Genomic DNA, 12,744 nt, shown 5'->3' with positions numbered 1-12,744 from the left:
AGGAAAACACTTCAGCCCTTAGAGAAATTCTCGTTGCTTGGAGAAAAACTCCTTGGCTGGTATAAGAGAGACAATCAGACTCAGATAAGGTGCAACCAAGAAAAATCTTTATTGGTATTTCTCTAAGTCAGTTTAAGAAGAATTGTTCCCTCTGGAGCAGAGTTGGCGAACAGCCAGCAAGACGTTCAGGCTGAGCTACAAGGCTGCTCAGCTAGGCTTTCTTATTCTGCGCTTATATACTGTTTCATTTCTTCTAAAACATGTGATTCCGCTTACTTACTTTTGTACCTCAAAAGGAATTTCCTGTTCCTGTTTTCTTACCAACCTCTCCTGCTTCTGTTTACATGCACACTTAGTGGTCATTGGCTAATCCCTTACCCCATACACATGATCCCAGAAAAAGCAAACAAGTTACATGAAATACCTGGCTTCTTCTTCTCTAAACACATATTTGTGGAGGAACATGATAAAGGGGATGGGACGACTTCCCTATGAGGAAAGGCTAAAGCGGCTAGGGCTCTTCAGCTTGGAGAAAAGGCGGCTGAGGGGAGATATGATAGAGGTCTATAAAATAATGAGTGGAGTGGAATGGGTAGCTGTGAAGCTTCTGTTTACGCTTTCCAAAAATACTAGGACTATGGGGCATGCGATGAAGCTACAATGTAGTAAATTTAAAATGAATCGGAGAAAATATTTTTTTCACTCAACGTGTAATTAAACTCTGGAATTCATTGCCAGAGAATGTGGTAAAGGCGATTAGCTTAGCGGAGTTTAAAAAAGGTTTGGACGACTTCCTAAAGAAAAAGTCCATAGACCATTATTAAATGGACTTGGAGAGAATCCACTATTTCTGGGATTAGCAGTATAGAATGTTTTGTACTTTTTTGGGATCTTGCCAGGTATTTGTGACCTGGATTGGCCACTGTTGGAAACAGGATACTGGGCTTGATGGACTTTTGGTCTTTCCCAGTATGGCAATATTTATGTACTTACCCCTCCTTTGGAGGGTCCTCAGTCTCACTTCACCATTAAGATTATATCAATTTTTTTTCCATATATGGGCTACATAGCTTCAGTTCCTCATGTGTTTCTCCTTGCCATGTGATTTATCAGAAGTGCATAACAATATTAACTATTTACTGATAAACAAGGCTCATGCACTCTGTATACAGGTCGCAGTAGGGAGAAAAAAAATCTTATGTTGATGACAGTAGTTCTGAGTGCTTGCAGACCAAGCAGAGGAAGGAATATACATCTCACACACCAAGAACTTCTCTTCTGCCCCCATTCCAGAGGCAGGCATTGCTCATTCTTGACTCTCCTCCACTGTCTGGACTCTCCCCCCCCCCTCCACCTCCTAGTGCCCCAGTCTTCTTTAACATTTCTTGCTTCTCATCAACAGCAATACACAGATGCTGCCTGTGGCCTGATTCAGAACTTTCCTCTGATGCACCCCGCCTGCATAGAAATAGAAAATTGTATCAGAGGAGGTGGGGTGCACCAGAAGAAAGGCAGCATCTGTGTATCGCTGCTGATGGACAGAGAGACATTTTAAGGTAGACTGGGGGTGTGTATGGGAGGGGTAGATGCTGAACTCAGGAGTGAGGAGAGGGAGAGAGGGGAGCTGGACTAGGGAAAGGAGGACTGGAGGGGTGAATGCTGGACCCTGAAGTAGCAGGAGAGAGAGATGCTGGACAATGGGTGGGAGGGAGGGAAGAGAGATGCTGGACAATGGGTGGGAGGAAGGGAATAGAGATGCTGGACAATGGGTGGGAGGGAAGGAAAAGAGATGCTGGACAATGGGTGAAAGGGCGGGAAGAGAGATGGAGAGATGTTGGACCTGGGGTGGAAGGGAGATATGAGATGCTTTACAAAGGGATGGAGGGTAAAAGAGAGAGGGAGAAATGTTAGATCACAGGAGAAGGGAGAGAAGAAAAAGAGACAGATGCTGGGCCATGGGGGGAGGGGAGCAAGGAGATACAATGAGGTTGAGGCAAAAGGACAGAAAGATGTCAGGCTACAAGGATGGGAAGGGAAGAAAGAGAGAGAGGTAGAACATGCTGGGCTACAAGGGTGGAGGGAGAGGGAGGGAATATGCTGGGAATGGCGAACCATGTGGGAGAGACCATGGGGACTGTCAAGGAGATAAGTGAGAGGAGGATAGCAAGCACAGAGGCTAGAAATGCAGTAATGCAAAGTAGATGAAAGATGGATGGGAACAGGAAGCTGGGAAAAGAGAGACAGGAAATAGGAGAGCTAAGGGGTAAGAAGAGATGGATTCCAGGGGTGATGGGGGCAGGAGTGATCCCCATTCACTTCTGCTCCAGCAGCTGCCTTATATGGCAGCTTGAACACCTTATCAGTAGTGCTGCAAGATTACCGCTAGGAGCTAGCAGTACCATTTTGAAGAAGACATCCACCGGGGCAGAAATGAGTGGATATTGTTCTTGTCCCCATTGCCCCTGGGGTGACTCAGGGTATGTGGCAGGCTGTGTGTGGGGGGTGAGGGTGACTGGAAGACAGGTGATGTAGGCAAGTGGGGGCAGAAACTGGTTGGTTGTGAGCCAATGTGGTGGGCTGGCTGTAAGGAAGCTGTGGGGGTGGGGGGATTGCTGATGCAATGGGAGAATGCCGATGGGGGCAGTGTTGGGTGGTGCCAATACAAAAGGTCCTTTGGACTGGCTCTGTCAGCAATTCCAACCTGAAGGTGATAGGAAAGGGAGGAAACCATCTGAATATCTCATGCAGAGGGGAGATGCTGAATAGCTCAGGGAGGGAACATAGGGAAGGAGAGAGATGCTGGATACCATGGATTGGGAATATGGAGTGGAGCAATGCTGGACCCCAGGAGAGGAGATGAACTATGGGAGGGAAGGGAAAGTAAGATGCTGTACATGGGAGATGAGTGTCTCAAGCCACCCTTTGAGGTCCAGGGGCGCAAGACTTAAGGTACCCTAGGGGGTGTCAAATACCTTCATGATGGACATGCACTATATCTGGGTTTTCAGAAAGCATTTTATAAATTTCCTGATGAGACAATCCTCAGGAAATTTTTAAAACATCATAAGATAGGACACATGCCTGATTGTGGCTTTGGACCTGATTAAAAGATAGGAAACAGAGAATATGACTAAATGGTGTTTTTCTCAGTACGAAAAAATAAATAGTGGAATGTCCCTGGGATCTATATTGAGACCAGTGTGTTTTATCATATTTGTAAATATGTAAATAGTCTGAAGTAAGGAAGCTACCAGTAAAGTGATTACATTTGCAGTTGACAAAAACCCTTGAATTCTATAAAAGTTACTACAAATTGTGTACAAATTTGGGCACGTGCCCAATTTGCACGCCCAACTGAATGAGCCAATCAGCACCAATAATTGGGCCCTAACTATCAATTATTGCTACTAATTGGTATCAATTTGGATTTACACACGTAAATTTTACACGTGGCTCCAATCTATGGGTAGACTGGGAGTATTCCCACAATTTATGTGAGCTGTTACAGAATTAGGGGGATCCATGCCTAATTTAGGCATGTGGATTTACACCAGGGTTGAGTTGGTGTAAATGGTCTCACCTAAATGTAGTCACGATACCTGGTTGTAAGCACTATTCTATAAGCAGAACCTAACTGTGGATGCCGTTTATTGAATAGCACTTAGTGTTTTTTTTCAGCGTTGATTTTTCTGTCCCATTTATAGAATTCAGTCCTTTTAAAGTGTTCATTTGTTAAATCACAAGTGGATTCTAAGGAATTTCAGGAAAACATTGCAAGCCTAGAGAACCAATTTTCTAAATGGACCTCAGGGCCTGAATTTGAGGCCTCCAAACTCTCTCCCCGGGGCCTCTCTTCACTACACTAGCAGTCAGATGGCACCATTGTTTAAAGCAGCAACTACAGCCATTGCATAGGGGGAAGTAAGGATTGTCTCTGTCCTCAATGTTCCCCAGACTCCTGGGAGAAAGTGGCAGTAGGGATGGAATATTTTAGCCCAGTCCTATATTTAGAAGAACCCTGCCTGATGTGTTATAGATGTTGCAGCACTTCTTTCAATTAGGGACTTGAAATATACTGTTTTGGGATATAAATTCAAAATCAGGGCTGGGCAAAAAGTAGCTCCTGGATTGGAACTCATTAACTTGGCAACTCAGATTTGCAGCAACTGTGCACACAGTTTGTCATGGCAAGAGACTGGAAAGAAAGGACCCAATATTCCAAAAAACCCGAGCTCCTAAATGTAGGCTTCTAAGTTAGGTTCCTAAGGGCCCTGTTTACTAAGCCGCGCCAGCATTTTTAGTGTGCGCTAAACGCTAGAGGCGCCCATATGTTCCTATGGGTGACTTTGCGTTTAGCCCATCCTAATTATTACCATGCGCTAAAAGCACTAACACACCCTTACTGCTGCTTAGTAAACAGTTCCCTAAATGTGTACCCTATTTTCAGTTAAACCAAGGAGCTTAAGTTTTTTTTTACTGAAAATGCATAGCATAACATCATTGTTTATATACTGCTAGCACCTTTTCAGATCTAAGTAGTTTACAAACAAAAGAAGCCAGTAATCCACTAGGAATGCACCTAAATTTAGGATTCTAAAAGTAGCTGTTAAATTTAGGCCTGCCTAGATTTAGGTGCTTAATTTAGATGCCTATTGCTAAAAATAAGTGCTAAGCTGCTAACTTTTTTTCCTCCCTAAATCTGTTGCCACCCACCTCTTAGGCTCATAACATTTAGAAGCTGTCTGATACTAGGAGCATATTCTGCCCTAGTAAATTTTCAGAGACCAATTTAAAAGCCCAAGGCAGTCATTTTAAAAAGTACCCACATGTGGAAGTAGCAGCAGTTAGGCATGTAGATTGACATAAATGAATGTAGATTGTAAATGCAATTTCAGAAAGTCACTATTTATAGGTATAGATGTTCTGGGAAGGAGAGATTTCAAAGGGGTATGATTTGGGTGGCAATAGAAAGTGTATGTGAGGTTCCTATTTAACAATGTAACTCTCTTCCCTGGCCAGAAATAGTGGCAGGCAATATAATTAAATGCATTTATTATCTCTCACAGTGCATTTCTTAGGTTTGGTTTATGTGAAGACAAGGAAGAAAAACTATGCTGTCATTGTGTTACTGCTTTGTGCAAACTTCTGGGTGTGCCCATGTTAGCCACCATTGTTGCACTAGCTGTTTGCTGAGAAATCTTTGTCTTTTCCAGAACTGTTCTTTGCATTTTCAGAGCATGATACTTATGAGTGTACATTCATATCAGTGTCATATCAAATTTGCCACATCTTTGCATCTAACCTTCTGTTTTATTTATTTGTCATATTTTATACATGCCTTATTCCTGTTAGCCTAAGGAAAATTACAGCAAATGTAGAGCACATACACTCACACAAAGATATATAGATACAAAATATACCAATGTATTAAATTAAAATGAATAAAATGTAAAAAGTGCCCAAGATGCCAGAGCAGTAGAGGTCCTGTTGCCTCACCTCTTTCCCCCCCCCCCCCCCCCCCCAGCATCTCTATATGTGCCTCACCTTCACACAGCAACTCCTCTTCGGTCCTCTATACTCCTCTGTCCACCTCCCCCCCCCCCCCCCCCACACACACACACAGCCCCTGAGTCTACCTTAAAACAATGTCTTTCTCTTTAGAGTTCACTGCCTGCAGCTGGGCCTGGAGCCTTCCCACTGGAACTGTACCACCCATGCAGAAACCAACAGTTATGTCAGAAGGAGCAGGCCATGGCAAAGGAAAGGTCTCAGGCACAGCCACAGGTTGTGCTTGTGAATCACTGCCAGTGCCAGCAACCTTTAGAAAGAGAGAGAGAGAGAGAGGGAGGGAGAGATACATTTTAAGGTAGACTGGGTTCAGAGAAGGGGGAAATGCTGGGCCATGGGAGGTTTGAGAGAAAGGGGAGAAACAAATCTAGGGGCATTGGGGAAAGAGAGAGAGAGAGACACTGGTCCATTGGAGGGAGGGAGGGAAGGCAGAGAAACAAATGTTGGACCTAGGGGAAGAAGAGAGGGAGAGATGTTGGACTCAGGGGCAAAGAGGAGGAAAAAGAGAGGGAGAGATATTGGACCTAGGGCAGAGGAAAGGAATAGAGAGAAAATAACTGGATTATAGGAGGGAGGGAAGGGAGATAGAGAGGTGTTGGACTCAGGGGCAGAGGGGAGGGAGGGAGAGATGCTGGACAATAGGAAAGAGGAAGGAAGAACTGGACTTGGGGACAGAGAGTAGAGAGAGAGGGAGAAAAGAGAAGAGATATTGAACCAAGGGGCAGAGGAGAGGGAAGACAGAGGAAAAGATGTTGGACCTGGAGGCATAGAGAAGAGATGCCAGACAATAGTAGGCAGGGAGAGAAGAAAGAGATGTTGGACCACTGGGGCAGGGAGGGAAGGAAGAGAGGGATAGATGCTGGACTTGAAAACGATCAGTTATTCCCAAACAAGTGATGGGGGGGGGGGAGAGAGAGAGAGAGAGAGAGAGAGAAATGCTGGACTATGAGGGAAGGGAGAAAAGGAGATATGCTGGACCACAGTGCAGGCAGGAGGGAACAGAGATAGGAAAGGGTGATGCTATGGGAAGGGACATAGATATGTCAGGCAGAAGGGAAGAGGAGAGAGAGAGAGAGAGAGAGATTCTGGGAATGGTGGAACCATGTGGAAGAGGCCATGGGGAGTTGTCAAAGAGAATGAGAAGATGATAGTGAGTGCAGAGGGTAGAAGTAAGGTAATGGTGATTTATGAAACAGAGAAGGAAATGGGAAATTGGGGAAGGTATAAGATGGGAAATGGAAGAGCTAGGAGGCGAGAGAAGGAGCTAGAAAGTTAATACTTGTTGACAAGTAAAAAGAAGAAAATGGAAGGATGGAGAGAGAGAAAAATAGTGAAATCTTAGCTTTCCTTTCCTAGTCTCCACCCTTCCTCTACCTGCAGTCATTATGGCTATCAATGCAGCATCTGTATGGGTCTGTAGCTACTGTGGCAATAAAAGACAAAATAAGCAGTGGGCGTTTATGACCCAGGCGCTGCCAGTCCTGCCCCCTCTGACACGGAATATATATGCCAGAGGGACAGAACCAGCAGCATCTTTGAAGCATAACTGGGTAGGAAAGACCCCATGCATATTTTATCTTTTATTGCCCCTTACCCGTGTGGATGCTGCTGTGATGGGGGGGAGGGTTAAAAGGGAGATAGTGGGATGGGGAATGGAAGGTTGGAGCATCAATGCAGCATGAACCACGTGGAAGGAGGATTAAGGGAAGAAAAAGAAAGAGGAAATGCAAGATTTGGGGGGGTAGGGATTATGGAAATCGAGAACGTATATAGAACAAGTTGATGTAAAATAGAGAGATGAAGGGGACATGCTGGACACAAAGGGATCTAGGATGACAGATGGGAAATACAGGATATGGAGGACAAGGGACAGGGGTGAAGAGAGAGAAGGGTGATGTTGGGCACAGTGGGGATGAGGAGAGAGAGGGGGAGGTGCTAGATCCAGTGGGAATCGGAAGAGAACATTGCCTCCTACCCTATGACTCTAATTTTCTCAAGCCAGATGCTAAAGAAGAGATTTACACAGACATCATATGAAGAATGCCAGTGCAAATCAGGATGTCACCTCTGTGGGACAGCACTTTACAAAATCAAAACACTGTATCAATGATTTTATGGTTTGAATACTAAAAGGAAACTTTAAGATAATACAAGAACGTAAGACCTTTGAAGTCAGAATGATTAAATATTTTGACACCCACCAGACAGGACTTAACAAGGATCTGGGTTTTCTAGCCTATTATAAACCATAAAATTCTACTGCTTTGTCACCCTCTTATCACCATACATATCTCCCTGTCCCTCATCCACCCAGCTCTCCCTGTCTCTCACCTAACCCACCCCACCTTCTTCCTGTGAGACCGTCATTGGAATGCTTTGATGTTTCACTTATTTATACTGTTATTTATCAACATTTGCTTATTTCTGATCTGATGACAAAGGGCTACCTTCGAAAGCTAATCATAAAATGTATTGTTAGTCCAATAAAAACAGTATCATCTTATTTTCTTTTCTATGTTTTAATTTATTATATTACTATTGATACCCTCAATCTTTAAATCACCAAAGCACAGAGCAAGATAAAATTCACTTACCCAGAGAAATGTCCTCTTCTCTCAGAACTTCCCAGAAAGAAGGTTATCTGGGATCTTTCCTCTCTATATAGCTTTGATTCTAAGGGGATTGCTTCAAATAGACCCTTTGAAAGTTAACGTGGAGGGGCATAATTGAACGGCGCTGGCCATCTATTTGGCCGGTGCCGTAAAGTGGCACCCCGACCATATTATCGAAAAAAGATAGCCGGCTATCTTTTGTTTCGATAATATGTTTGGAGTCGGCCAAATCTCAGCATTTGGGCCGGCTTTAGAGATGGCCGGCATTGGTTTCCGGTGATAATGGAAACTAATGCCAGCGATCTCAAACCCGGCCAAATCCAAGGTATTTGGTCATGGGAGGAGCCAGCATTTGTAGTGCACTAGTCCCCCTGACATGCCAGGACACCAACCGGGCACCCTAGGGGGCACTGCAGTGGACTTCAAAAATTGCTCCCAGGTGCATAGCTCCCTTACCTTGGTTGCTGAGCCCCCCAAATCCCCCCAAACCCACTTTGCACAACTCTACACCACTACCATAGCCCTAAGGGGTGAATGGGGGCACCTACATGTGGGTACAGTGGGTTTTGGGGGGGGTTGAAGGGCTCCCATTTACCACCACAAGTGTAACAGGTAGGGGGGTGGGCCTGGGTCTACCTGCCTGAAGTGCACTGCACCCACAAAAACTGCTGCATACTGCTGTCATGGAGCTGGGTATGACATTTGAGGCTGGCATAGAGGCTGGCAAAAAAATGTTTTGTATTTTTTTTTTTTTTTTTGGGTGGGAGTGGGTTGGTGACCACTGGGGGAGTAAGGGGAGGTTATCCCCGATTCCCTCCGGTGGTCATCTGGTCAATTGGGGCACTCATAACCACGCCCCCATCCTGCCTTCCATACCCTTCCAAAACGCCCCCTTTAACTTTGGCCGGCTCTGCAACGGAAAGTAGTTGGAGCCGGCCAAAATCGGCTTTCCATTATACCGATTTGGCCGGGTTCGGGAGATGGCTGGCCATCTCCCGATTTGTGTCAGAAGATGGCCGGTGATCTCTTTCAAAAATAAGCAGGATAGTAACTTCCTCACAGTACCTTAACTAATTCAATTCAGTAGTACTGCTACCTCTGCTCCTGGCAAAGATCAGAAAATAACTTTTTCTTTTCAGACACAAATGGGCCAATGATCAAAGGCAAACACGGGTACTAGAGGCTATTATCACCAGACTAATGCCTGCATTTGCCTGCACCCTAGGATCAGAGCCAGCGAGCACATGCAACAATGAGCTTGCCGGCTCTGAGTACAAGTAGCATGCAAATGTATGCTAAAGAGGGGAATTAATATTCCTCCTCAATGCTCAGACAGCAGCATGCCAAACAAGGGCGCTGCTACCATGGCAAATCCTATGCCAGCTCGGAGCTGGTGTTAGAGTTTGCCAGGGCATTGAGGAGAACTGAGGAGATCCTGTTCTGTATGCACTGGCATGCTTGCAGGTCCTCCCAGAAAACAATGGATTGGAGGTCTGAGGGACCTCCAGACCCCCCTACTCCCCACACACAAAATCTCCCCCCTACTAACAATTTAAAATGGTCCAGTGGGACCCCTACAAGCCCCCACCCACCCAAGGCTGGCCTAGTGGACTAGTGCCCCCCAGCCCCCCTGTACTATGAAACAGGAGGGGGAGTAGCCCTCCCTCCCTCATCCTATGAGTGCTGCCTCAAAATGGCAGCACTCTGCGATGCTCAGCGCATTCTAGGATGTGCTGGGCAGGGCTTTACTACCATATAAGGGAGAAATTCCCATATATGGTAGTGAAGCCCTGCTCAGTACATCACAGGATGAACTGGGCCTGGCACCATCAGTTTGAGGCAGCACTTGCAGGAGGAGAGAGGGCTACTCCCTCCTCTGGATTCAAGGAATGGGGGATTGGGGGGGCACTAGACCACTAAGTCAGCCTTGGATAGGGGACATAGAGGTCCTGCTGAACCATCAGGTTTTTTTTATTGTTAGTTAGGGGGGGGGAGTCTGTGTAGGGGGTAGGGGGGTCTGGAGGCCCACTGGACCTCCATGCCCTTCTTTTGGGCTATGTTTGACAGGTCCTGGCTTTTTTCTTTTGACAGCCTAGACCTGTCAAACAACTTCTGCGGGAGGATTGTGCCTTGGGTGTATGCCTAGGCACAATCCTCCCACAGAAGTACCTCCAATGATCAACACTACTAGCACATATAAATTTGCATGCTGTTAGTGTTGACCGTTGAGGCATTATTTCCCCCGTGCTGTTCCAGTGCTAATTTTACAGTGTTGTTCGGAACAGCAAGGGGAAATTGATCATTGGCCTGAAAGTTTGAGCCCTGCTCTACTACTATCCTTTTCAATGCTCTAGGTCAGTAGTTCACAATTCTGGTCCTGAAGACACCCCAGCCAGTCAGGTTTTCAGGTTATCCACAATGAATATTCATGAGAGAGATTTGAATGCACTGCCTCCACTGCATGCAAATCTCTCTCAGGAATATTCATTGTGGATGTCCTGAAAACCTGACTGGCTGGGGTGCCTCCAGGACCAGGTTTGGGATCCACTGCTCTAGGCTATTACAGTTAAGTTTCTAGCTCTGGCATACGTGTGATATGATTGTAATCTGCCTTGGACTAGGTGGAATATAACCCATAAACCAAATTGTTCAAAAATATCTAGATTGGATTAGCTAATAAGGCCTGGAGCTCGCTAACTCTGCATGCCAAAGTGAGCATCATCATACAAGACCTACCAGGTCAGGCACTTTAGCTCACTGAAGTCCCATGGCTCAAAGGAAGCTTTCATCAGCTAGGTTACTAGAACACTGAGATTCTAATTGGTGGTTTGATGAATGGCTTCAATAGAAGCAAGCACCCCCAAAAATGAGATGGCTTTTCCTTATATATGGTATTGGTAAGCACCAATTACACTGAGATACTAAGGTGAACTCTAATGGTGTTGATATTTAAACCTGATTTCAAAATATATAGATGGTATTCAAGTAGTTTTTCAAAATAGGAAAATAGATCTAGGACCTTACTGTCATACCATACAGCAAACCTTCTCTACTTAAAACTGCAAGGTCATCTGCTGGCAACTCTTCTAGAAGCCAGAAGGACTTGAAACACGCTATTAGGCACTTCCTGGACAACTAACATTACCCTTTTAACATCCTGGCAGTGAAGGAGAAGAACCCAATATTGCATTGCAACATCATGCTTTGTACTCACATGATCAGCATTGGTCTCCTTATAGATAACTCCTAAAGAAGAGGAAAGTAAATATGCTTTGGCCAAAATGGGGCTATGATAATCATAGTCTCACAGTACAAATGTTTTATGGACTCCAGTTGCTTCTTATTTAGTTTCTATCGCTGTTGAGACTAAATAGATGATAATGATTATCTATTTTGTAGATATATCTGTACATTTCTCTGGAACACTTTCTTTGATATGTAATAACATATTTTACCATTTTCTTTATTGTTCTGTATTATTAACATTATATAAAATATCATGGAAAAAAAATCATAGTCTCACAGTATTGCTTGAGTTTTAGATGAGTCTTTGCTAAGAGCAGAATTGGAGGACATGCATAGAGGACCATCTCCCCAATCCCCGAGGAAGGCATCTGAAACTAGTTTTCTGTAAGTATCTATTCTGGAGTAAAACTAGGAACTTTCCTGTTCTGAGGAAATGCAAAAAGAGCTATTGCTGGTGTTTTCCACTCACAAAATATAATTTCCACTACTCTTGTTCATTCAATTAAAGTACTCAGCTCAGCTTTTCTAACGGGACATTATCTTTCCCTGCCAGATATTTTGCCCTGAGTGTCATCCCATAGAGATAGTCAAATTCACATTCTGACAGTCTCTTAGTACAGGAGGTATAAACCTGTTCCTCCTTGCTTGAGGAGTGGGGTGGGAGCATAGAGAAACTGCTGCAATCTGACTTGGGTGGAGGAGAGAGAGACCTCCTGGGGCTTGCAGTGTTTATCTAGCTCTTTTTTAGCCTCATGAGTCTTTTCTATATCTACTCTGCAAGCTAAAAGGCTCACTGACCCACTATGCTGAGTTCCCTTTGTTAACCTTTTGCAGCTCTAACAGATATATCATCATATACCCTATTATCCTGTATTACCAAGCAGTATTTCTATCTATGGAAGTGAACAAGAAAGCACTACCTCCTCCTGTATGACAGGTTTAAGCATGTTAAGTAAGATGACTGTGAGATCAGTTTTTAATGGAGCCTTTAGCTTTCTTTGATTATTGATTTCACTCTTGGTGTCTCTACAAGGTTCCTCCATCTCATGCCTTTTCTATGTGTCTTGCTAAGCTATTTTTTCAGTTTTTGTGTCTACCCCACTCTCTCTCAAAAGTAGACTATCTCACAATTGTTACAACAAATGATATTTTGACTTCCTTTAAGTCATCAGCTTGTTCTGTTAAAGAGTATGCAGATATAATCCATTTTACATATCATGCAATTATTCTACAATTCCCAGAGGCTCATTTTAATATCTTAGAAGATGAATCTTGTATTACTGGAAAATCACGACAATTTGCAATAAGCAGACAAACT

This window comes from Microcaecilia unicolor, chromosome 7, assembly GCF_901765095.1.
Source record: "Microcaecilia unicolor chromosome 7, aMicUni1.1, whole genome shotgun sequence".
NCBI lineage: Eukaryota > Metazoa > Chordata > Amphibia > Gymnophiona > Siphonopidae > Microcaecilia > Microcaecilia unicolor.
Note: the sequence above shows the minus strand (reverse complement) of the source record.